Source organism: Fukomys damarensis, unplaced genomic scaffold (genome assembly GCF_012274545.1).
Source record: "Fukomys damarensis isolate Sample0158 unplaced genomic scaffold, DMR_v1.0_HiC HiC_scaffold_28, whole genome shotgun sequence".
Lineage (NCBI taxonomy): Eukaryota > Metazoa > Chordata > Mammalia > Rodentia > Bathyergidae > Fukomys > Fukomys damarensis.
The window spans coordinates 3,088,393-3,112,366 of NW_022900940.1; the positions used below are offsets into that span (position 1 = coordinate 3,088,393).

General features: G+C 43.6%; 1 protein-coding gene across 6 annotated transcripts in view; it reads right to left on the reverse strand.

Annotated features, from left to right (window-relative positions):
* The window catches only part of Tafa4 (TAFA chemokine like family member 4), a 206,985-nt gene extending 183,131 nt beyond the window's left edge, over nucleotides 1–23,854 (reverse strand). For 2 of the 6 annotated variants that reach the window (XM_033757074.1, XM_033757079.1), the window contains exons 1-2: nucleotides 23,626–23,688; nucleotides 22,813–23,023 (exon numbers count right to left, since the gene is read on the reverse strand). The gene's annotated coding sequence lies outside the window, so the exon portion shown is untranslated. Of the gene's footprint in view, nucleotides 1–16,332; nucleotides 16,454–22,812; nucleotides 23,024–23,625; nucleotides 23,689–23,819 lie in introns of those variants that run through there. The other 4 variants (XM_033757075.1, XM_033757078.1, XM_033757076.1 and 1 more) reach the window with 4 other exon arrangements.
* Nucleotides 23,855–23,974: the final 120 nt, after the last annotated feature.

A 23,974-nucleotide genomic window follows, 5' to 3' on the forward strand; every position in this document is an offset into this window, starting at 1 on the left:
ATTTTTTATAATTGATCGTTTTTTTTTTTTTTTTTTTTTTTTTTTTAGGTACCGGGGATCGAACTCGGGACCTTGCATTTGTGAGGCAGGCACAGTGCCACTGAGCTAAATCCCCGGCCCTTCATCATATATCTTGATCACAACTTATATACAGAATAATGACCAGAAAAATCTGTGCATGTGAAGTACAGACATAATATTTTTTCCAACTATTTCTAACCCACATTTGGTTGAGTCCGTGAATGCAGGCGCAGAGGGCCAACCTCACCTCTCAGAACTGGAGAGGGGACAGTTCTGTTTATGCTGAATCAGACCAGAATGAAAGACACGGTATTATTCATTTCCACTTAGGAATGACACCTACAAGCCGGGCTCACTCACTACCCACAGCCAGGAGGACCCAGGAACTCCAGCCCCGCCTATCAGAAGCAGTGCCTGTCACCATGAAAGTGTCTGTCTCACCAACACTGTGATTGGTAAGGCTGAGCAGGTAACTTTCAGTCTTACCTGATCGTCCTGAATTTACATGGATGTGGCTGCTGCGTCTCTTCACTACCGAATCCAGCCACGCAGCCCTGAATGTAAAATGGACCCAAAAATGCAGCAACTTGGAGATGGTCAAAGCAGGACATGGAAGATTCAGGGGAACGAAAGGACAATAGTATTCCATATCCAGAGCGGTGTGCTGGAAAAGAGGGATTCTGGAAAGAAGTAGGACTGAGAGAAATTACAGAAATTGAGTCCATGGCCTGTAGAAACAACTGTTTTATCATCATGACAACATCAACTCCGTGAAGGCAGGAGGCCTGTGGCCAACAAATTCACCTCTCACCCCTTGGCACAGCACACGCCCTCGGTACATATGTCCACTAAGCAAAAAATGGACACAATCAGCCTGCGTACAAGGGAACATCCAATGGGACACAAAGGCCACAAAAGATAGGAAATGTCCCCACTTGCTAAGGATACTGAGGAAGATCCATTCGCCAAGGGCACCAGACTCCATGGTCTTCAAGGTCCTTCCAGATCTGCTAAGAGCTTCATCTTTACCACGGGAGGGGCCTGGTCCACACCCTGGCCCTCGCTATGCGTGTGGCTGGACTGCCCACACCGCCTATCGTGCAGTCCAAACTGAGCAGCTTCAAACACTTTCATTGTCTCGGTTCCTCTGGGTCAGAAGTCTGGCCAGGGCTTCTCTGGGTGCCCAGCTTAGGGTCACAAGAGGCTGTAATCCAGGTGCCATTCAGGCCTGGGTTAACATCCAGAGGGACAGCAGAGGAAGATTTTTCTCAGCCACGCGGTTGTTGGCGACATCCACCGCTTCCTCCTGGCAGTTGCAGCCCTGAGGGGCCCAGGGCTCCGTGCTGGTCTCAGTCCCTCAGGTCTCCTGCAGTCCCTCGGCACATGGGCTTTCCAGCTGGCCCGCCACCCCTCCGAGACACCAAACAGAAATCTCCCACGCAGAGGTCTACACAACGGCCTACTCACACAAGGGACATCGTATCACTTTTGCGGTACTCTAGAGACTAGAAACAAGTCAGGTCACGTCCATGCTCAGGAAGGAGGGCTTATAAAAATGGGTGACGCTCACATGGGGGATCTCAAGAGCTGCTCCAGTATCTGCTAGAGTAACCCCAAAACTTCACTCTTAAAAAATAAAAAATAAATAAAAACAAAAATAAAAGCTCCATTCTAGCTCCTTGTCCATAAAAGTGAGGGCATGAATAGCACACTCACTGTAGGTTCACGTAATGTGCAAAGTAACTCTGAGATGTAACCAGGGTCATGTTTATCTGCACAATAGCACTTAAACTTCATAAAGACAAATCCAGTAACACAGCCTAAAGAGGCTTGAGATTAAAAGAAAAGAGAGACAACCCTGAAGGCCAGAGAAACACAGAATTCTCAAGCCATCATCGCCCTCTCTACAGAACTCTCCTAGTTAGAAGCCGAATTCATTCAACATTCATTTATTCAATAGAACTGAAAGCTAGATTTCGGAATACAGACATTCCTTTCACTCCTTCCTATGGACCAGCTCAGTAATTCTCAAACTTTAGCACTAAGGATTCTCTTATAAGGTTGTATACAAAATATTCTAGGGAATTTGGGGAAGTCATTCTGACTATATGCAATTTTTCGTCTACATATCTACTTCAGTGCCAAGTACCAAGTATAATCATGTTCCATGGTGTCAGATCCATAATGTTGTTATTTTTACTAAATAACTGTAAAAGGAGCTAATGGGGGTGAATATGATGAAAGTATATTATGTACATGTATGAATTTGCCAAAATTAAACCCATTAATCCATATAACTAATATGCCCTAGTTAAAAAAAAAGATGTGAGACAAAAAATAAAACATTGCAAATAGTTGGACACCATTGTTTGATAACTATCAATTCTTGCCTCCTATCAAACTACTACACATGTAAAAAGATGCAATACATGAAATACTAGTTCATTTATATTTTTCATTCCCCAAAGAGGGTCAGATTCCACCGTTTTCTTCTGCTGGATTTACATTTCAGTAACTATAGCCCAAAACTACTATACATGTAAAAAGATGCAATACATGAAATACTAGTTCATTTATATTTTTCATTCCCCCAAAGAGGGTCAGATTCCACCGTTTTCTTCTGCTGGATTTACATTTCAGTAACTATAGCCCTAAAACAAGTTAAGGGCACTGTTCATTCTCAACTGCTTGCCCCAGAAAGCAGGCACTGCTGATGCTGGAAAGAAAAGCAATCTACATGTAAAAAGATGCAATACATGAAATACTAGTTCATTTATATTTTTCATTCCCCCAAAGAGGGTCAGATTCCACCGTTTTCTTCTGCTGGATTTACATTTCAGTAACTATAGCCCTAAAACAAGTTAAGGGCACTGTTCATTCTCAACTGCTTGCCCCAGAAAGCAGGCACTGCTGATGCTGGAAAGAAAAGCAATCATGCCAAAGTAATCAGTAAAATGGACTATAACGATTAATCCTCCATAATCCATTTTTTCCTATGAAAGACTGCACTTGGAGATTTCTTAAAAGCTTTCCCTCATGTATCAACTTCTCATCAACAAAACATCAAACATAGTAAGTTGCTCTCCAATTAGAATCAAATATTCTTTTCTAAGAGATTTATTCTCCCTGTGTACTTTGATTGCCAAGGTAAAGAGATAGGGACATTAAGAAAGGAAAGGCACTACATCTATCCTATTGGATCCTTGGAGCCTGGTAGGTTCTGCTAAGCACTGAGACGTAAACACAGACTAACTTGGAATTACTTTATTCAGCCTTTTTGAAAGACAGCACTTTCAGGGTTTGCTCTCTAGTCCCTCAAATGGGCATGTAATAATTCTGGGGTAGACATAATCAAATGACAGTCCAACTCCGTAACTAAGAAGGAAAAATGGCCTCAGTTTCCTACAAATCATTTTTAAGACCAAGTTTTAAAACCTGAAACTGATTTTTCAGTTCATGTACACCTGCCCCAAATGTAGTCTTCACATTGGGGTGAGCCAGGGAAATGATAAATTTGCAAACAAGTGTTCTATGTATATATAGTAGTTGTACTGAAAAACTTCAGACTTTAGGTGGGACTAAATAAAACTTACAATTTTTGTTTGGGGAAAACAGGTGCACTTAATCTAGCAAAAGCTGAGTGTAGTTTTTCAGCTTTTATCCTTAAGATTTAAATTATAATTCCAAAATGTTTAAATATATTGTATCCTGTGTTTAGTGGGTTTTTTACTCCCGCCTCCGGGGTGTTAAGGTTTATTCTTTAATGCCTTTTATTTCTGAACATACAGCTTAGGCATTTTAGATTTTGGTTGCTATTTTGCCAAGTAAGTATCATTTTGTGTTAAGCCTGACCCGCCCCCACCCCCGTGTCTTAAAGAAAAATGAAGTTTTAAAATAAAGAGAGAGGAACAGAAGAACAAAGGAAGGAACGAAAAAACAAACAAACTACATGTCCAGCACCATGCTCTACAAAGGCTCTGGGCTAGCTCACGGGCCCCTCTCACCCACCCCACATAAGAGATATGACCAGCCAGTCAGAGGTCACAGATGGAGGAAAAGAAGTGTAAGAGAGACAGATTAAATGGTTCACCCAAGCCACACACACACACCCCAAGCTGGAAGGAGCGGGAGATTCTCAGAGGGGAGACACCCTAATACAGAGACTGTCTCATATTACTGGATCCTCACACAATCTGTATCCCCAGAATTTCTTTTCTGAGACAAGATCTCCCAAATTGCCCATGCTGGCCTCAAATATATGTTCCTCCTGCCTCAGCTTTGTGGGTAGCTGGGATTACAGGGCACCACCATGCCTGGTGTGACTTTTAAATAAACCAGACAATCAGTCAACAAGGAAGACACTAAAATGCAAGTTCCCCTGTAATCCTGCATCAGAAGGGGAGAAACAAGGAGGGAAGACTGGTGAATCCTATCAGTATGTCAGAAGGGGTAAAACCCAAAGGGGAGATGCCTCCACCCTCGTGGAGAGAGCACACGTGGGCAGGCCAGGGCTGAGCGTGTAAGAAGCTGGGCTGCCTCAGCCCAAAGCCCTTATTGGTGGTAATACATTTCCCACCCACAGCATGGGGCTCCAGGGTCCGGATCATCCGGCCAAAGTGCTGTGAAATCATTTCAATTCTCTGCACCTCATCTCCGAGGCTCGCTCCCCTCCCGTGAGCCCCCGCGGATCAATGTTTCATCCACCACGTTTGAGAGAATCACTGATCCTTCTCATTCATTCTTTGGGTCCCGGCTCAGAGAATGTTTCCTGCATCTTTATTCCATTTTTCACTTGAATCCATCCACTGCTCTTTGGGAGGAGTTATTATTTCACCCATTGCCATCTTGCACTTTCAGGACATTAAAAAGAAGCCCACACCCACAGGGTGTAGCAACCAGCTTTACTTTTTTCCACCTGCCAGGGTCCCTTCAATCATAAAACAGTAAGAAAGACCTAAAATCCAAAATCCCCTTCCACTTTTCCAGTCCCATCAAATAGGGGTCTTTTTATTCGCTCACGGAACAGCATATCAAAAGAAAGAGGGCTGGAAGAGGAAGGGAAAGCCACGATTGAAAGGCTGCTGCAGCTCAAGGGCACATGCAAAAACGTTAGACAACTGACTTAACTACTGGCCACTGATTAAATGCAAAGCAGTTAAGTAGCATGGGTGTGAAATGGGATGAGAGATATGCTATTGGGTTTCCCTGTCCATTTTCTGCAAAATGGATGCCCCAATCCCCCCACCTCCATCCTGCTGGGTTCCTGAAGGGTTAGCTGAGCTCAGGAGCAGCCTGCCCTTAATCAGCCTGCCCTTAATCAGCCCCTTCTCTGCATATGCTGCTCCATTCAAAAGGAATTAGCATCAGGTCCAGCTGAGATCCTGCAGGCTCAGGGTGCTACTGGCTCCTCCTAGATGCTCCCCAATTTGTGGATGTGCTTTTTAAGTCCCAAGAGATCAAGCTCAGTTTTCCTTGTGTGATAGCCTGAAAATTGGAAAGCACTAAGAATACCCTCACTGGAGCTTTGAAAACCCACTGGAGAATAACAAAGTGGTGGAGGGAAAAGTCTTGAATTGGCTGACACCGTACTCTGGATTCCTGTTAAGTCACCTTCGGATCCGACTGTGGGCTCGAGGTCTTTACCCAGGTTCTAGAATCTTGGGAGAGGTGTGACTGAGGCACTGGTGACAGGAACACTCCCTGAACTGTTCCCCCAGCCAGCTTAAACCATTAAAGCTCAACTCTTAGAGGTTATTTCGGAACAATAATGCTAGATGAACACGGGGAAACGCTCAGCTACTCATTCACTTAAACTGCACTAATTCCAGTGACATGTTATAGCAACAACAAAAAATCAATAATAATAAATATAATGGCTATTTCGATATAATTAAAACTTTCCGCACCAAGCATGGTACCAAATGCTGTACAGGAACTCTCATCTAATTCTCCCCTGATATCTTTGCGTCTTACAGATGAGATTTCCTAAAAGAGCTACATCATTTCCCAGGGTTGCACAGATCGTTAGGACTAAAGCCAAAATGCAAACCCTGGTGAGAAGCTCCACAGCCAGTTTTCTAAAGGCCACCCAGTTCTGCCTCCCTTCACACCTGGTAGGAGAGCAAAAGAAAGCTGGCCTTTGAGCATCAGAGCACAGGGGCCACTGTCAGGTGGGACAGCAAGGAACCAAAGATGGGGAAAGACTGCTTGGAGGGGCAAGGAAAAGCTGGCCAAGTCTGTTTTATTTAATGGAGCCATGAAGAGGGGAGCCTTTGAAGGCAGATCGCCCAGGTTCTAATTCCAGCTCCTGCAAAAGCTGCTGCCTTCACTCTACGCTGCTGTTGCCTCCTGGTTTGCTCTCTCTCTGGAGTGTGATCCTACAGCATGATAATTAGTTGGGGAAATTATTTGTTACTAACATGATCAATGTTTGAAAGACATTCACAGAGACGAAGCAGGACAGTAAGACACACAGACCAAAGAAATTCATGCCCTACAATAACTCCCCCGATGTGTGACTCTGGCATCACTCTTTTCCTCACTCACCCCATCAGCAAAGTGAAGCTGATAACCCTACTCACGCCAAGTAAATGGGTTAATGGATCTCACTGACTGGGACTAGTACTCGACCAACATAAGCGCTACATAGGAAGTAATTATGTTTCCTTTTTTGTTTATTTATTATATCCTGCAAGATGTATACTTAGCTCAAACATGTCCTGAAAAGCTGCCAAAAAGATGTGCAAGACTCTTCACAGCAATTTATACAGGGGAGTCAAAACCTTAAAGAGACTCAGCTATTTAACACTAGATCAGATAGGTAAGGGGTAGCCTACTCCAACCATGGAACGTGACCCAGGGATAAAGATTAGCCGTCACAGCCAACAGGGGGCAGTGTTGAGCAAAACCATGAGAAAAACTACACACCGCTTGTCTCCATTAGATGAAACTGTAAATGAAGAAAAGGCAAGTCCTGCTGGTAAAAGCAGGAAAATGGATAAAGATGTGGTTTTTCTATAAAATAGAATATTACTCAGCCATAAAGAATGAGAAAATAGATTCATTCATAGGAAAATGGATACATATTGAAGATATACTCCTAAGTGAAATAAATAAGTCACACGTGCAAATACCAAATATTTTCTCTGGTGTGAATAAACTGCAATAAGATCCTAATAAGATTACTGACATTGTGAAATGGGAAGAAAGGGGCAAAAGGTGTAGGAAAGATGGGATGGATAGGGGAAGGGTAAAAAGGGAAAAGAAAAAAATGTGAGATAATGAAAAGATGGAAATAAAGTGTTTGTAGATGGGGAGGGGAGGAGAGGGTGAAGGGAGGGCAGAGGTGAGGGGAAAAAATGAGAACCAAGACCTGTCATGTAGAGGTACAAGATCCCAACAATGAATGTGACTGTACTGTATCCCTAAAATGTACCAATAAACTCAATTAAAGCTGAAAAAAAAGCAGGCTAGTGGTCACCTGACAGGGATAACTGAGGAGGAGAGGGGATGAAGGTCCCACCTCAGGGCTGGAAATTCGCCTCCTCCTTGGGTCAGGGACTCCTGGGTGTAAACATATTTGACAACTCACCAAGGTTGAATGGCTCAGACACGAGCCCTTTATGAAGTGCTCCAGGAACAAACCAAACCCATCACAGTGCCTGGACTTGAAAAGTTGTAAACTTTAAAATGACTTTAAAATTTTTAAATGATCGGGGGAAGAAATCAAAATACCACCTTTCAATACATGAAAAATAATATGAAATGCCAATTTTCCTACCTATAAATAAAACGTTGTTGGACTGCAGCCACGCCCATGTGTTCAGATTGTTGTTGGCTCTTTTCTCACCATGAGGGTAGAGCTGACCAGAGTTGCAGCAGACCCTGAGACCTACAAACCCTCAAATATCGACTATACAGCCATTTACTGAACAAGTCTGCCAGCCCAGCTCCAGGAAAATGTGCCACTTGCCACTAAGGCAGCCCCATAATGTTCCCTCGCTATTCTAACCTTTTCTCCAAGAGACAATTCTCAAACAGCCACCATGATTAAATCCCTAGCTCTAAATTCTGACTGCTTAAGTCCCCACATATATGTTCAGCCTCCAAGAACTTGGGACAAGTTATAGCTTGAGGGCAACTAGAACAGTTGTCACTATCATGGGCAAACATTATTAGTTTCTCGCAAGATACTATCACACTGTGAAACTGTCCATTTGGGGGGGGGATTTTGTTATGTTCTTAGGTTAGTTTTTACTTACAAACTAACCAACTACAGTATCTAGTCCTCTGTCATTTTTAAGCCATTACTGGATCTTTAAACATTCAGAGCCATTGTAGGAAATGTACTGATAGAAAATAACTGAGGCAGTAGCCAGCTAATAAGCAAGTTTAACTCTCAGAATGGGGGTGGAAGATCTCACTCTTGAACTTTCAGTAGGCTTACTTCTTCTACAAGGAATATTCTTCCTCCTAACTCCACTGTGGCTCAGTCTCTCCTACCAGACTGAAAGCTCATGGAATATGAAATCCATATTAGAATTAAGAAGTTTACCCAGCCTATCACCTTGCACAAAACAAGCCCTTGAGATATCTATGATAGATGGGAAAATTTATAAAAGAAATGTCTATCTCCATGTAATATTTATTGAATGGGCCAAGATATGCTGAGTTTATCTGTTCATCTTTTTAGATTTTAAGTGTCTATTTCTCTATCTGCAAAAGCAATAACTATTTTTGACAGACAAGTTCAAACTCCACCAGGGTAAATGTGTACTTTGGGAAATAGGGTAAACGCCTTGCAATGGTGAGAAATTCCTTTCTGGGGAAGGCTGTTTAGAAAAGGTGTGAGATTCCTCCTGACTCTATCTAATGTTAATCATTTATGAAATACTGTGGCTCGGAGCTCAGCAATTGGAGTCATTTCGGGCAGTAAATATACATTTCCTGTCAAAACATATCAAACGGATAAGACTTCAATTTATTTGAGAATGAGTTGTAACTAACTTCAATATTGGCAATTTGGAGGACTCTCTGATGGCTTTTAACATCAGAAGCACCAGCAGTCATCATCACTTCTTGCCCCAAAGCAATCTCCATCCGCCCCCCCCTCAGGAACGGCTGCAGGTATCCAGCCGTGTGGAATCCACGCTTTCCATTCCAAACACACTACGCCGTTTTCTTTGCCACCCACTCGAAAGAACATTCTGGATTTACAGGTCACTGCCTATTACGTCATTAAAGGTAAGGTCCTGACCTCATTTCTCACCGAGTCCTGGCTGTATCATTTCATTCCACTGCATGTAACAATAGCCTAGAAAATACAGGTTTCTACACAAGAATCTTGGTTTTTTTACAAAAATTAGGGTCAGTGATAGACGGGCAGTACAGTGTCACAGAACTGCACGGCTTTGGAATGCTTCTTTCTTCTCATTCTGCTTTTCTCCCATCTGCCTTTCATACACAAGGTCATTTCACTGTCCAAAATGGCTACTGCAGCACCAACTATTATGTCATATCCCCAGACTTAAAAAGGAAAAGATCTAGATAAAGCGTTCTCCCTCAACTCTAGAAGACTCCCCGAAAACACCCAACACCACATACGTCTTCCATGGATACACAAGTGGGAGAGAGGCTACAAAACCTAGTCCTGATTCTGTGCAGCCCCTGCCTGACAAAAAAGCAGGGTTCCGTTACTAAGGACACGGTATGATGTAGGTAGGCAACTGGGATCTTTCCTACCGCCCTCTACTGTATATGGCCATTTGCCACGGACAGACCGTCACCAAAAAGATGCTCTGCGCATTCTCCAAAAGGGTCTACTTCATCATCTCAGAGAACCGCCCAGAAGGTTCCATCCTGACAGCCTTGACAGCAGCTTTCACCTCTGGGTGTACTTCTCCTCCCTCGGGGCATGCGAGTGTGGACTCGCACACTCCCCTACCAGGGGACGGCACAGCAGATTACTTCAGGGGTGAGCGGCACCTCACCCGTACTTTCCACTGCAAGGTTTTAAAATTTTGAGATTCAGGGATACGAGTTTGCTCTCTCGTGCAAACTCAGAACCGCAGCCCACTGCCACCACCTCTGCTCGGACAAAACTGAATACTCCCAGAAGCTGGGAGTCTACATAGAATCTGGGAGTTTGGAGAAGTCCGAGGCCTGAACGCAACACTTGTGAATTTTCACTCTGACATGCAACCATGAGAAAATCACTCTACGTTGGCAGAAGGCACCTCGGCTTCCTGCAGAGCGTCAGGACCATGCCAACAGGCACCCAGACACGGAGCTGTACTTTTCCAACCATTCCTGCTTATTCATCTGTTGGAAAGTCCCAGCAATCGGGCCACTGTGACTGAGCAGGTAAGGGACATGTACACTACAGGTCTTCTCACAGGGGTGAGATTTGAGTGTGAGCACGAGAGGGAGACGGCCGAGAGACAAAGCAAAAAGAAACGAAGTATCCGCACTCTGTTTCCACCTTTCTGGGAAAGGAACAGCAAGGATAGCCATGAAATGAAGAGTAAGTGTGAGGCATCGCAGGAAATAAAAGAAAGATGACCATGGGGCAACGCAGCAGGCAACACTGCAGACGAAATCAGGGTACTGGCAACCGGCAACTTCTGATCGAGCTTCCAATGCAATTTTTACTTTTCAAACAACCAAATGGATTTCCAACATGGCAACGTTGTCTTTATCTTCTGACTCCACCATACTTACCCAATCTACTTCAGTGCCTTTGAAGAAAATAAAAAGAAGCTAGGTTTTAATTGCAAGCTATGCCCAACTTTAAAATATATGCAAGAGTCCAGAATTACAAAACTCCATTTGCTTTTTTTTTTTTCTTTCTTTTTTTGAGTCAGGGTCTCACTGTGTAATTCAGGGTGGCCTTGAACTCACTGTGTAGTCCAGCTGACCTCAAACTTGCAGTGATCCTCCTGCCTCAGCCTCCAGAGTGCTTGGATTACAGGCATGCGCCACCACACCCGGCTCCATTTGCTTTAAAAGCCAGTTTTCCAAAAGCTTTCTTTACTCAGTGCTTTCAAATTACAATTCAATTTGTACATCTGTTTAAGATACCATGTACATACAGGGTCCTCTTTCCTACAAGCCAAGCGAAACCCTTAAAAGGTCCCTCTGCAAAGGCAGAATTCCAAACCCTTGTCACAGTTTTCATACACAGTAGGCCCTCAACTTCAGCGGTTTCTTTGACCTGTAACTTCAAAGATCCATTTTTTAAGACATCTTGGCATCCATCAACCAGCATTTTCAAGGGCAAGAAAACTGCAGCGCCCAAGGAGCTGTCTGAGGTGCCTGAGGTTAATGGCTGTATTTACATAGCCATCAATTCGCCGTGCAGAGAACTGTCCCAGTAGGGCTGAGCTGCTCTGTCTGGAGGCCCAGAGCAGAGCAGACTGCAACCGGAGGGGCAATGCCTGGGAAATCTTAAATGGCGCCACTTTCCTTTCATTCTCTTATTTATCTATTTTCATTTGAAGAATGTTTGTTATGGTTTAAATCTAAAATATCCCCCGAAAAATAAATAATAGATAAAATATCCCCAAAAGTGTCATGTCTGGAAGGAAACTGGATCATGGGGGTGCTATACTCATCAGAGAACTCGTGCACCGATGAGCTCAATAGCTGAATTGCTGTTAGAAAGTGGGTCTTTGAGGGCAGGACCCAGCAGGGTGCATTCTTGTCGAAGCCTGCTCCCTTCCCTTCTCCCTCCCCCAGTGCCCTCCTTTCTCTTTCTCTGTCTCTGTCTCTGTCTCTGTCTCCATCTCTCTGATTTTTGACGAGCATGGGTTGAGCAGCATTCATCCACCAGGTTATTCCACTCTGCTACTTCCGCTTTCTGCTCAGCCAGCCGTGGACGAACCTACTAGAAACTAGAAGCCAAATAAACCTCTACTCCTTTATGTTGTGACTATCAGGTGTAGTCTGCCCTGATGACAGGATATAGTCTTGGACCCCTTTACTGACAACAGACTGTATACTCTCATCACTCTATGAGGCATTTTATAAAATACTGCAGGGCTATAGTAAAATATAATGGCTGTATTTCCTATAAGACTGAAAACCTTCCATAGATACTGTCCAGTATATATTAACATACACGGCTATTTAAAATTGAAGCTAAATTAATTTAAATGAAATTTAAATTCCTTAGAACAGCTACATATCCAGAGTTGACAACAACATGGCTTAGCACCCACTGTGGTGACAGCAGGGATTGCGGAGCAAACATCCAGGCCCTAACATGTTCTGGAGTTTATGTATCTTAATTCCATGAGACCGTAAGATGGGAGAGACACTCTGTAGTCCCCACTTTTTCCAGATGGATTCTGAAGCAACTTGACATGCTAAAACCCACTGATATGGTAATTCTACTTCCAGTCCAGAAAAATAGCAGCACATGGGTAGAAACGGTTGTGCAACTATGAAAGGGCTCTAAAGAACAAACATGACCTCTCAGTTCATGTCATGTCTGACTTTGTTCCCCCATAGTCGTTAATGGTCTCCACAACAGAAAAAATGAGGAAAATCTGAATGTGCAGCTATAAAAGAACAGCTAAATAAAATGCCTTGCATTCATAGTAGAACATTACACAATGAAGGAATGAAGAAGAGCCATGGATACGTCAGCATGGACAGATCTCAAAATAATAATTGTGAATAGAAAACACATATTACAGAATCAGATGTGTAGTGTGATACCATCTGAGTGAAATTTTTCACACATTAGGACTATATTTAAAAGCATATGCCGGGCGTGGTGGCACACACCTGTAATCCTAGCACTTGGGAGGCTGAGGCAGGAGGATTGCTGTGAGCTTGAGACCAGCCTGGGCTACATAATGAGGTCCAGGTCAGTCTCAACTACATAGAGAGGGGGCCGGGAATTTAGCTCAGCGGTTCGGTGGCCTGCCTTGCAAGCACAAGGACCCGAGTTCAATCCTCGGTACCCCCCTCCTCAAAAAAAAAAAATCAACTACATAGAGAGACCCTGTCTCAAAAAGCCAAAATAAATATATAAATAAATGCACGCTTGATCTAGATAACAAATAGAAAACCTTTATCTATATTGATGTTAAAGTTAAATGTCAGGTATTCTTCCTACTTTTTTTTATTAGTTAGAACTGACAAATTGACTTCTCACAGAAGAAACTACCTGGTTATCAACAGCCCATCATGCCCCACGTTTAGCTTTGAGAAATAAAGTACACTAAATACCATATATATATATATATGGTATTATAACAAAAGCCAAACTCTGCCTAGTATTTAGGAGGGAGGGATGGATTTAAAGCAGAGATTATGGAAGGTAATCTTTACTTTTACTTATTCTAATTTCACTTTTACTTTCTTATAATTTATGTCCTATCAGAAAGGCTTCTACAGAGTCACTAGGGCCCTTTCCTGTGGTCAGACCATCACAAATCACAGCACAAACCTCTCTAACCGCACCCAGCAGCCATCCCCAGCCAGCAGAGCATATTGTTCACACACCATGCCCTCTGGAAACCCAGCAGCATGGCTTTTAAAGTCCATATCTGCTCTTTTTTAAAAATATAGAAAACAGACAATTGTGTTGTTTGGATGCTTCTGCTGTTCAGTCTTCTGCAGAGGCTCTCTCCGGCTGTGCCCTACTCTGCAACTCAACTTGGAAGCTTCCTCTTCTTCCAGTCTGGGGATGAGTCCTGGGGGAAGACAGGGAAGGCAGGACAGGGAAGAAAACAGAGCCACTTGACAGTGGGCAGAACGAGCAGAGACTCCGCAGAAGGCACAACAGACTGATGGCCCTAAGGAAATGTTAGTACAAACCCAGTCATGTGCAACAGGCCACCGCCTGTGAGAGAGGGCCAGGGTTCCACAGACCAGCCACGGAACTCTCACACAGCTCCGGAGACAGAGGAGGTTAATGGCTCTGCCCCAGCCTGGCCGCTCTGCCTGGTGCTACCAATTCTAACCTTCCCGCCAACACCCATGTTTCAGACAACTCTAAAAAATCTCACAAAGCCTCAATTTAAAAGAAAAAAAAAACAAACTAGGCTTTGTAAATAGTGAAGGGTGAAGGAGGTGAAGGGAGCACAGGGGAATGGGGAAAAAATAAGAAGATGCATCATGTAAAGGTACAAGATCCTAATGATGAATGTAACTATGTTGTGAACCTAAAATGTACCAATAAACTTAATGGAAGAAAAAAAATTAGGCTTATTACAGTTGTTCATGAAAGACGTCAGTTGGTAAACATTTTTTCTCCAGCACTAGAGACTGATCACGGGGCCTTCACACTGAACTACATCCCCGGCCTTTTATTTCTGACTGAGACAAGGTCTAACCAAGTTGCCCAGAGTAGGCTTGAACTTTTGATTCTCCTGCCTCAGCTTCTCACAGTGCTGGAACACAGGCGTGCGCCTCTGTCCCAGCTCTAACTTTTCTAGACACAGCCACACAAAATAAAATCCACGGAAAGCTTTTTATTTAAGCCAGCCCAGAATAATTTATTTCTCCGTTGGCATGAAAAAACAACAAGCCAGGCATCTGTGCAAAAACTTTCCATATCGCCTCAAGCCCCATAACTCTGTCTCCTACTCCATCTTCTGGTCCTGACTAGATCTTCAGTTATTCCCACAATGAATGAAACTTTAAATCTGCATCCGCTCTTAACATCTGCTGAGTCTTAACTATACAGGAACAAAAGCAAAATTCTTATACATCACCTGCCAATGAGATTATAATTTAAATCAGATTTAAAGGTATATGGGAGTAGAAGTCATGATTTTCCCTGATCACTAGAGACATGAGTGAGATGACACAAATCAGAAGTAGGCTGGTTACTGCTATGTACAGTAAACCTGTCTCCACGTGCACTTAACCTACACTACAATTCTGATTTTAAAAACCCTTAACTATAGAGTGTATCTTATACTCTAGAAGAAGCTGAGGGACATTATCAAAATCAGTTTCTCATACATAGCACTGATCCAACTCACATCTAATTTGTACTTTGGGTTCCGTAATTTGAACCAATCTTCAGAATCATGTTATTTAGACAAGCTGATCAGTGTCATACAAAACAAGAAACTCCTTATCTAATCAAAACAACCTTGTTTTATGAAAATCTCCATATTAAAATTTTTCACCCCTGAAAAATGAAAAGATTTTATGCAAAGTATGAACTCAGGCAAAGCATCATTGATCGGCCCACAGTGAGAGCTCGCCTGAAACACACACCTGCAGGCTCTGTCCTGGACAGATGTACTAAAACTCTAGGAGGGAGACCTGGGAATCTGCTCAGGCAGTTCCTCCACCTGAATCTCCTGCACTGGTCTAGGTGATGATGTCAAGAAGAGCAATGATACTAGAATTTGGGGACAAAGGTACTAAAGGCTGATCATATGAAATAGATTTTCAAAATTCCATATTGACAGAGAACCCAAAAATTTTGCAGTCAGCCTAAAATCCTAACATCGTCTCCCACCCTTCCTTACTTATAAGCAAATGAGGACAGTAACACTCATGCGTGGATGTAGTCCATTGCTTGTACGTTCGTGTCTATTTATGCTCCAGTCCAGAAATATTTGCACATCAACCAGAGTCGGAGTTTACACTTGGGAGCCCAAGTCTTCGGTAAATGCGCACAGTAAATTCAGAATCAAAATGTCTGGAAGAGAGTTTTCTAGGAATCTTCCAGCCCTTTTTCTCAGGGTGACCTTATCGTTTAGACTTGACGAATATTTTATTTTCCTGATTAATACTTCTCAAGCTGATTAACGTGCTGTGTTCACGCGGACCTCAGGACAAGCTGACTGCTGATACCCTGTGCTGTCCACATCGCTAGAGCTGGCCGCCCTGGCAGAGGGGTTCCCCACCACCACAGGCAGAGCTGCTGCACGCTCTCTGCTCCCTGAGACCCATGAAAAATTCGGGGCAATGCGTTCTAAATATTGCCATCTGCCTTTTCAGTAACATAGAAAATTATACATACCTGATTCTGAAGTTCAGAGGACCCCCCCCACGCAGATACAGACTGATTTCTGGGTCTTCAGAATCAAATTAGGACCCTATCAGACAATAACATAGAAAATTATACATACCTGATTCTGAAGTTCAGAGGACCCCCCCCCACGCAGATACAGACTGATTTCTGGGTCTTCAGAATCAAATTAGGACCCTATCAGACACCTATTTGTGCAAATGTTAATTTCAAGGGTATTTCAATGACTGCACATCTTTGCTTTTCCTCATCACATCAAGCTGCTTCCACAGCACAAGCACGATAATGAATAAACATGGGGTGCTTACAAAGGGCTCAGGCACCAAAAAACTGATCAGTTGTTATTTCTATAAAGTGACAAAAGCGTGCCTTCCTCTGCAACTCCTCCATCCAGCTGTTTTCTTCGTGGAAAGGAGCTCCATGTCCTCTGCCTGCTGCCTCTGAAAAGCAAGAATGCAATCACCACTCGGGTCCTACATAAGGGTCATCTTGGTCTTGATCACTTCCTCCATCTCTCTCAAACCAGCCCTCCTCCCACCCCCAAGGAAAAGCAAAACTGTCACAGCATTTAAGAAGCATGGGCCGCGTGGTTGTTAAATCCCACAGGATTTCAGGCAGCACTAATATTAACAGTCTAAATAGTCTAAACAGTGTATATCAGCTGGCTTCTTATGTGAATAAAATGCCAATCTCACAATAAACATTTGATCCACAAACACTCCAAATCTCCATCAAATTATTCTGTGTGGCTGGATGAGAACCAGTAGTTTCTCCCAGGATAAACACATTCATTGTCTCCACACCCCAGCCATACCTGGGCCCTCCCTCCACATGAGGAGTTTGGGCAGCTTTTCTGGAAGTGAGTGAATGATCTCCTAAAAGTTCTGCCTGCTAACCATGTCGCCAGGGTTCCAGTCTCAGCTCCTCATCCCTCATTTTCCTCAAGTACAGAGAGAGACGATGGTTTTATCTATTTTGCAGGACCCCGGGGAGGGTTCCGTGAGATACTGCATAAATATGACCGGTCTGGAGTGGCGCGGCCACTATGGGAAACAGCACGGTGGTCCCTCAAAAACATTAAACACGGAAAGACCAGCTCTGAGCGTATACTCAAAAGAACGAAAAGCAGAGAGTCAGAGATTTACACACCTGTTCTTAATAGAGATTGGCAAGAGCCAAAAGGTACAAACAGTCCACATTTCTATTGACTAAAGTGTGATGCGAACATATTGAACGGAGTCTCGCTGACACATAGTACAACACAGATGAACCCTGAAGACACTGTGCTAAGCAGATGAGAGACATGAAAGGACAAGTGTTGGATGACTGCACGACCCCACTTACAGGAGGCACTGAGAGTAGTGGCATCAGAGATGGAAAAATAGAATGATGGCTACCAGAAGAGGAGAGGAGAGAGAAATGCGCTCTCAGAGGGTAACGGATACATTTCGGTTATGCGACATGAAGAGTTGTGTGGGTACATGCAGATGACAGCACCCCAGCAGGGTGAGTGTATTTAATGCTACTGATAGGAATACTTAAGAATGGCGGAAATGGCAAATTTTTCATTATTCTACCAAAACTTTCTTATCGTTTGTCAAAACTGTTCAAAGCACTTAGTGCATTACCAGGCAATATTCTTATTCGACAAATATTAGCTATTGTTGCCACCGTAACTCTTTGAAATCTTAATAAGGCAAATAGGTAACAAAGACCTACAAACATCCCTTAGGCTAAAAAATGGTAACTCTTCAGAGAAAACTCATAGGAAAGACACATTTGCTGAGTAAGGTCTGATGCTAATTAAATGCCTCCTTATACAACCCTCCCTGGCATCCCCCGGCCCTGTTGGTAGTTACTCTTGGGTTTCAATGTTAACAATGAGTTTCCTAAATCTCCTTCACCGCACCTCCACTCCCAAGTTTTGAGGCAGGGGAAACTCAGCACACGGGAAGATGAGATCGGTACCAACTGCCTTACAGCCCTCCTCCTGCCCACTTAATGCGGCTCCGTGCTCCCAAGCAGACCCCACAGCCTGCAAAGAGCAAGACAGAACGCCAAGACGTGCAGCTTTCATCCTGGGAGGACTGGACCCATGGTAACCAATTTTATAGCTCTTCTGATTTGTGTGTCCGTGGATATTTGCATGTGTGTGCGCACACGCGCACATGGGGGTGTGGGAGAGAGGAGAAAGAATTAATCCGAAACCGCGGAGGAAGAACGCTGCATCTCTGATCTGAAGCCGGGTTGCATTATCAGTTCTGAAAGCAGAGAAAAGGTAACAGATGTTTACATTTCAATCTGGCGGCTACTGGAAGAGCCGCCAAATGATTTCAACAGCCCCAAGGATTATGGCCCCTGTGATCTGTCGCCCTTATTGATACATGCAGAAAATAATTTAACCAATAATTTTTTTCATAGATGAGTTTTATTAAACACCCCACTGTAAAAAGTATACTCTCTGGCTTTTCTTCTGCTGAAAATTGAACCCAGTGCTTCAAGCTTGCTAGGCATACTAAATACATCCTCGGATCTCATTTAAAAGCTTAAACTAGACAGACATCAATTAAAGAAAATAGAATTGAAAGACTTACTCCAATGCCAACCCATGAAATTCGTGTTTGCTAACAGGAATGTAATGCGTTACAAATAAATTCTCAAAATCCTTTTTAATTTTCTAGGTGCTTCATCCTGGCATTAAGATGAATTCTTAAATAGAATAACATACAGTCGTGAAAAAGAAAGGCATAGAGCTCTCTTGCTTGATTCCTCATCCTCCCTCAAATGAATCCAGAGCATATCTTAGTGCCATGTGATGGATCACCCGTACCATGCCACAGGGTGTTGGCCTCCTCCCCTAGCTTGATCAGAGTCCTTCCAGTGGGCTTTTGCCGAATCAACCAAGGAGGATAAAGATTACACAACAGATGACCCCTTTTTATCTAAATGATTAGGTCTACATATCTACATGTGGATAAAATCAGAGGGAGGGAAATGGAGATAGATTTATCAAAATAGGAACAGAAAATGTCTCTGGGTGGTAGAATTAGATGGGCTTTTTACTTTCCTAATCATCTACAGCATTTGGGTTTTCTGGCCTGTGCGTGTATTATCTTTATAAATTAAGAAAACATTTTTCAAAACAGAAGGTAGGGCAATGAAAAAGAATCATGGCCTGTGGCAGCATGAGCCCTGTGAGCTGCTAAAATTTAAAAACTGAGGACATAGGAAAGGCCATTTCAATGCCCTGGGCCTAACAAGATGCACTATAGCAGTGTTTCTCAACCACAGAACTACTGATATTTTTACCCAAATAATGCTGCATTGTGAGAGCTTTCCCTAAGCATCATAGGGTGTAGAGCAGCATCATGAGCCCGTACTCTGCTACAGATTCCTCTTCCATCTCAGCCTCCCCAAGCTGCAGACATGGCCAAGGGTCCTGTGGGGAGCGAAACTACCCCCACTGAGAGACGCCGCCTGAGATGGTCTTCAAGCTGGGCTTCCTTGCTAGAAACCTCCTCTGATTAGTTGCAGAAGCTGTGAAGCCTGAGTGAGGTTTAATGCTTGGTGACTCCAGAAGTCACTAAGGTATGCAAAGGACTCATCAGTATTTTCATGATTCATTAGGCAAAATGATAGGAAAATGAACAAAATGGAGAAATAAGACCCTCAATCTGCAGAGAAAAGTTTAGGATATATGGCACAGATGTGAAGTGATGAGAGTCCAAGCAGACAAAACAATCATTAAAAAACTAATAATAATAATAATCACTACAGTTCTGACAGTTCCACCTTCAGTTCGGGTAACCGAAATGCTGCAGAAACGTTCACATTTAGAGCTTTAAATGAACACACAGCACCAACAAAACCCTATTTTTTATTTAACAAAAACCTAGTGTTTTCTCTTTATTCCCTAAGAAACACAAGGACATCTTCCTATTATTCTAAACAGGGTATTTTATTCTTTAAATAGAGCATCTTCTTTATATTTGTCACATTATTAACAAAAACTCCTTAATATGTGGTTCTGCCATACTTCTGAATTAAAATTATTTATGCTCATACTAATGATTTGCTACTAGAAGATCCTGACATCTTCTGAATTTAGAAGAGTGGCTAAAAGATTCAGCGTTATTTTAAATTTACAGTTCCTTGAAAATCAGTAGTTCAGCCATCCCTATAGAAAGTCATCTGATAACCAAAGTGTTTCACTACCACCACCCAGCACACACTAACTTCTCCACAAATATTGAATAATTATCATTATCTGCAACCATGCCAGAAAACAGTTGTATTCCAAATTATGAGTATTGGTTTTTACAGCAACTAATAGACACAAAGAATGAAGGAGGAGACTGTCACACAATAAATTTAACAACCTGAGTTCTCTTTAATGAGTTCCCCTTAAATCAATACCTAAAACTGCTTCAATATCTTCCCATATGTTCAAAGGTCCCCACTGAGTCACCTTACCCAACCCTCCTACACCGCCAGCTCTCCTCAAACCTCTCCTCTGTAACTGCAGCTACTGTGGCAGCCACTAGCAAGGACTTCAAGGTAGCTGCTGGGCGAAGCTGCCAAATCCTCCAGCTGGGCTCAAACCCCCTGAGCCTTCACTGTAAAAGGAGCTGTGCAGCCCTGGTCTGCAGCCTCTGCTCTGAGGAGCGACCACTACTTCCCAAATAGTCCCTTTTACAGTTTTCACAGAAAGGGCACTGGGCTAAAAATTCAGACTCCAGAATTCTAATCCCAATTCTTTTTTGCTTTTCTTTTTGACCAGTCCTGGGTTGGACTGAACTCACGGTCTTCCCACTAAACTATATCCCCAGCCCTTTTGTTACTGTTCTATTTTGAGACAGGGTCTCATTAAGTCACCAAGTAGGCCAGGCTGAGCTTGAACTTGCAATCCTACTGCCCCAGTCTCCCAGAGTACTGTGACAGACATTCTTTTTAAACCACAGTAAATTCAATTTACAATACCTCTCACCCTGATCTCTTAGAAAGGGGAACTTGCAGCTACTTCCCAGATTTAAAATTCTTCAAATCTTTGAGTCTTTTCGTAAAGCAGGACACATAGATAAGTTTACATTAAGAAAAGAGCATGCAGCCACCCATTGGACTGACTTTGTGGGACACAATGGATCAAACTCAAATAATGCTGGTAAAACTGGAAGTTTTTTTTTTTCCAACAAATATCAAATAGATGAGAATGCCAAGTTAGTCTCATCAGAGAGGTGGGTATACCAGAGATCACCAAATGAGAAGGCTGTTACAAATTGCAACTCCACAGGACTTAGGCCTACATCTGTAAGTCAGAACTGCCTTGACTCTGGCTTGGGCTTATTAAAATAATATCACTAGACAAACAATCACGGTGTGATTAATGAGGCCAAGTCATTTCCCACTCCCTCTTTGGACACTGTTCCCTGACCCCCACCCTCAACCCCGAACTTCCCTCAAGGAAGACAGATCACACTGCATGACTTCCCAATCAGTTTTGATTGTCTCCAGGCTGTAGTCATCTTGCTAATCCAGGCTGATTTATAGCTCACAGCTGATGAAACAAACACATGTATGCTAACAAATTAGTCCCTCACCTACAAGTTCTATCTCAAGAACCTCCCTCCCACAAAAGAAAGAAAACAAATGAAGGCTGGTCCATTCACTATGATAACATCTCCACATATCTATGAAGAAATAGAGCCAGACACAGGGTGGGGAGCTCCTGAAGAGGAAGAAAGGATAAGAGAGAAAATGTACTTATGCAAATTCTAAGGAGATCTCTAAAACTGCAATCTTAGAATTTTATTATTAAGCTAAGCTTCTTACTCTAGAAATCCCCAAAACTCTCCAACTGGGCAGCTAATTGAGTTATAAAGTGCCAAAAAGACCTGCCTCTCTCCCCCATCCATCACAGGCAATAGAGAATCCCTAGCTCAATGTGATAATGTGACTCTTGTCAATGCATGTTCAAATCAGATAGAGGATTGGCTGGTGATGATGTCATACCTATGGGTTAATCCCCAGCGAATGCAGTTTTAATACCCTATGCATCCACACATCATTTACACAACAAATTATTATATTAAGTGTAACAATAAATGAGTGGGTCAGGGAACAGGCAGCTATTAGGGAAAGGCTATGTGCCACTGAAAAGTAGGTGGGGGGAAAGGAAGGGTCATTTTCTTCTTAACTAAATAGAACTAGGTCATCAAACAATACATGTCTCTAAAAAGATCAGAAAATGAATATTGAAAGTCAAGTGACCTAGAACAATCCAGCACTGGAAACATGGGAAAGGTTGCCTACAGTGAAGAATATGCAACATCATTACAGATGTTTGGGGTGAGTGGGGAGAATAAAGCCATTCAAAAACAGGTACACCAGCAGCCTCTGCTTTTCTGAGGAAGGCAACTTTCTCATCTCTAGCAGGGAAAATTGGCCAAGTTAAGTCATGGCTTAAAAGCCTTATAATAAAATTTAAAGCATCAAAGAGTAGTCAGCTGGACCTGTGAGGGGATAGCAAAAACAATGAGCAAGAAAAACTTAGAAGACCCTGAAATACAGCTTTCGGCTCTGAGAAGACTGATCTATGAAGAAAGCTTTCTGCATAAATAAGGGATGTTAACCTGCATGGTCATTTTGGGAGGACATAAGTCATCATTAGTTATAATGTTTCTGAAAATTGCTCTCACACGGCCTTATTAAGGTCTGCATTTCCAATCCAAAGGAAGCGTTGGACTGGCACATTTATTTATGACCATAAACTTAGCAGAAAGGCTTCTCACCATAAAAGCCACAGTGAGCTGTTGAAGAATTCTTCACATCGCTCGTCTCAAATGACCGAGTGGAAAACAGTAATTGGATTGCCAGACGGATGTTCTGAACAATTTTAGCCTTTGTAAAAATCCAAGCTCCGCTAGAAAGCTTAGCTGTTCGTGCGTACAGGTTTGGGGTCTGAATGTGCAGGTGGAGGCCTCCGGTTGCTGTGAGCAATCCCTGTGCCAAGGAGATGAGAGAAAGAACCAGACTAAGGCTAGGAAGGCGACCACACACACACGATCGCCTGTCACAGCGCACCCATCTCGCTGTCTTGGAGGAAAGGCCACTGAAAAGTTACAGAGAGAACGACTTGAGGGATAAGGATGTTTCCTCGAAGGAGGAGCACATGCAAAGGTCTCAGTCAGGAATCTGTGCACGAGCATATTGCTGAGAAGTTCCTCTAAAGCTTGGCTAAGGACAATAATGATACTGTTGCAAGCGTGAAATGCACAGCGCCCTGCGTCCAGCCCGGGCTGCCTCCCCAGGTGCGGGATGCTGAGCCTTCCACGTCCAATCCTCCCCGAGCTTGGGCCCTTGCTTAGTTTAAGGATGCCCTCTCTTACCGGAGGACAACCAGAGCAAGCGAAACAAGGGAAACCAGGCAAAGAATGGTACGCAGACGCCGCCTGGGTGGGCAAATCCGGGACGCCGCGAGGTTAGAGGTGGGACTTCAGGGCCGCTACGGTCCCCCCCGCCCCGCCGGGGAGCTTGGCCTCCCGAGAGCCAGCTGCGATCGCCTGCGAGACCCCGCAACCCCGAGGCTCAGGTGGGGAGCTGACCTGCTTCCTCCAACGGGCTCCTGTATGGATCCGCGCTCAGCCCCAACGGAGAAACCCCAAGGCAAGCACGTCCACAACTAGCGCAGAGAGTCCGCCCAGCACCGGTTCCTCAAGTGGCACGGTGCAGCGCCTCAGGGGACCTGAATCCCGAAATTAGACGAGGCTGCTGCCCCACCCCAGCCACATATACTTACTTCGGAGAGCCGCTTCCAACTCCGGGGAGCAAGCCGACCACAGCAGAGGAGCTACTCTGCGCCCCAAGACGCGGGAATGAGCTGGCTCGCTCCGAGCCGAGTTGCACGGGTGCCCAGGGGACCGCGCTCGCGCGCAGGGTCCAAAGCCACCCCAA